Genomic DNA, 3,521 nt, shown 5'->3' with positions numbered 1-3,521 from the left:
GGTGGAGATCTCTATATTATTGATCCCTTGATGAGCCATGAAGTCATTCCTTCTATAACCAATATTTTCAATCCTAAAATATGATCCTGTGAATCGGCATGTCAAGCTGGAAAAGGTGAGATTTTAAAACCTGAAGATGGAATGGGATCAACTGAATACTTTAGTAAATCCTCCAAGCAGTTGAAGCAGTTCTGGTGTCCACAATTCAAGAAGAATATTGATAAATTGGAGAGAGAAGAGCCATAAGAATAATTAAAGGATAAGAAAACATGCCTTATAGTGATTGAGCTCCTTGAGTCTATCTATTTAGCTTAACAAAGAGAAGGTTAAGGGGCTATTTGATCATAGTCCGTAAGTACCTACACAGGGAACAAATATTTAACGGGTGGTCTCTTCATAGATTCATAGATTCTAGGACTGGAAGAAACCTCGAGAAGTCATCGAGTCCAGTCCCCTGCCCTCATGGCTAGCAGAGAAGCTTGTAACAAGATGCAATGGCTGGAAGCTGAAGTTAGACAAATTCAGACTGGAAATAAGGACTTAACAAAAACAGTGAAGGCAATTAACCATGGGAACAATTCACCAAGGGTTGTGGTGGATTCTCCATCACTGACAATTTTTAAATCAAGCTTGGATGTTTTTATAAGAATTATTTGGGGAAGGTTCTATAGTCAGTGTTAATATAGAAGGCCAGACTAGATGATCACAAGGGTTCTTCTGGCCTTGGAATCTACAAATAATGCGTTTCAATGTGCATTGGACCAAAAAAAAAAAGCCTTTGGTTGCAACCATGCAACCCCTGCTGAAGTCTGTAGTATTGCACAAATGTAACTAAAGAGATCATGCTCCACTATACTCAATTTACCTCAGAATCAAGGTTTATGAGTTGAGGGAGAGGGTCAACCTCAGGGGCAGATCAAAAGTTCCCAGACCAATCCATAGCACAGCAAATCATATTGAACTTTGAGCAACAGTTAAAGAGAGCCCTTTTTGCATGGGAGTAGGTCCTGGAAGCAGATTTACAGAATGGGAGCCACACTTATAGCCCCACTCAGTACCTCATGAAATATTTCTACTAACTGGACTGCCAGTGAGATCTATGGATCAGTTCAGTCTTCTAAAGGGAGGGAGGGAGGAAGGAAGAGAAGCTTAAGAGTCCATGTCTCCCTGCCAAGCTCTCACAGCTTCATGAGTATTTTGGGTCCATTGGGATGCCCGGATGCAGCATAGCAGGACCTTCTGGAGAGTGCAGCGAGTGAGCCAAAATAATCCAGTCCTACTGAAGAGCTTCCTACAGACCCTCAGACCCTGGGCTCCTGTACATGAAGACAGAAAGGAAAGATTGGGAACTTCTTTAAAGTTTTCAGTGCAAAAGAGGAGACTGGGAAGGTGTTCCTGCAGTTCTAGTCTCCAAAGGAGAGAATTGAAATGGGGCTAGGATGGGGGAGGGGAGTGGAGAAAAGGGAGAGAAGAAAGGAAGGGGGGGAGGTAGGATCTGTGAAAATGTCCTTCTGAATTTCCAACTTCTTCCCCCAAATGTCTTGCTTCATTCACCATGAGCCACAGCTGAGATGCCCAGCTCTGTCACCCCTCACATCTGGCAAAAGAGGAGGTGGACAGATGTCCCGATTTTATAGGGACAATCCAGATATTTGGGGTTTTGTCTTATATAGGCGCCTATTACCCCTCCCCTCCCACACACGATTTTTCACACTTGCTGTCTGGTCACCCTACAAGAGACTCACTCACTAGGGAAGCGGGCTGAGGTGTTCACTGCACCAATCACTGGCCACTGCCAGGCAGGCTTCGCCAGGAGGAGTTGACATTCCCACACTCCACTTTTGCGAGTGCACGTGAACTCTCCACAGCTTGAGAGCTGCCGGGCCAGCCGCACCACCCTAGACCAGCCCTTTCCCAGAGTGAGGGGGAGGGCGGGACCCTGAATTACTAGACAGCAGCGGCTCAAGCTCCGGGAACGGGTCTATCTCCATTGCTTGGGCCCGGTGACGACATGTATAGAAACCCTCCCGTTTTGCAGCTGGGTGCGGTTTCCGCCAGCAACAAACGGGGCTCACCCCTTGTCAGCGCTGATTACCCCCACCCCCGGCCCCACTATCCCCGGGCGAGCGGGGTGTGTAGTGTACCGAGATGGCCGCCGAGAGCCATGCGCTACCCCTTCAGTGCAGCAGGAGCCGCCGGCTTCCTCGATCAAACTTTGGGGGGCGGCCCCGCCTGCGCACAGCCCCACCCCACGCGGGTACCTCAATGTCCACCGGGTCCCGGCTGAGCACGCGAGCCATGGTGTTACCCTCGGCCGCAGGGCTCCCGACTGGGCAGAGCAGAGCGGGGGAGGACTAGCGGCGGGCGAGCCCAGCACCGCCCCGGGGGCGGGCACCCGCCTCCGCTGGCTGCAGCCGCTGCCTCTCCCTCGCCCCAGCGGCGGGCTCCTGGGCGGGTTTCCCAGCCGGGTCGCGGGCTAATGGGGCGAGCCGGAGGGGTGAGCCCGTAGCTGCAGGAGAGCATGGGGGAAGCAGCCCCTCTTCCGTATTGAGCAGTCAGCTCTTTAATGGAAACGAAGAGCGCCGCACAAGCGGCCCAAGCCAGGGCAGGGGACGCGGGGCACAGAATCCCCTTCCTGCAAGCGCGGTGGTGTCCGCTCCCGCAGGGTCCTACACCTGCCTCTAATGAGCTAGGTTTGCTCGCTAGGAGCCTCTAGTCCCGCAGCTACACGTGGGTTTATGCAAACAACCTTCGCCCGGGCTTATTCAGGCCGAATGAGGGCAGTTTTCCCTGCGAAAGAGCAAGAGAAACTTGCGGATAGGTGCTGTGTCTTGAATTGAGCGCACAAGATGGGCGAGGTAGTGGCTTGTAGTGGCCCATCGTCAGTGGTATTACCTCACTCACCTTCTCTCACTATCCTGGAGACCCACAGACCACACCACCGTTGCATACAAACATGGAAGTGAGCACCCATTAGAAAGTTCCCTAGCAGCCAAAGGAGAGCCAATCCTGGCACCAGCCTTTAAGCAAACCTTCCCAATAAGCACAAAATGACCCACTAATATTGTCAGATTTTTTTTCTGCATTTCGTGAGAGCAGAGAGATGGGCAGCGTGACCAGTCTTTGCATTGGGCATGCAGTGGGGTGGAGGCTCCTTGCAACTCTGTGATTGGTGTTTGAGTGAAGCAATCTGCCCCTTGGTATATGAGCAAGTTTTTTATCCATGCTGATAACTAGGCACCCTGTATTCATCAGAACTGCTCTTGATTTTATCTTTGGCTCTTTCAGGACAAAAGTTAAAGAGGATGAACTTTTCTCCCTTTGTAAAAAGCAGGTAAAAACAGCTTCTGGACATTGATAGCACCTCTGGGTCACTTATTTACCCCCTTCTCCCCATTTCTCTCCCTTGAAGGGCTGAGGGTTTGCCTTTTAGAGGGCAAAAAGTATTTCTCACTACACTGTTACTTTATTTCCTCCAACCCTTGCATATGAAGAGTTTGAGATTTCCCATGTAGATTTAG

Source organism: Terrapene carolina, unplaced genomic scaffold (genome assembly GCF_002925995.2).
Source record: "Terrapene carolina triunguis isolate 2854851 unplaced genomic scaffold, T_m_triunguis-2.0 Scaffold211, whole genome shotgun sequence".
In the NCBI taxonomy this organism is placed as follows: Eukaryota; Metazoa; Chordata; order Testudines; family Emydidae; genus Terrapene; species Terrapene triunguis.
Note: the sequence above shows the minus strand (reverse complement) of the source record.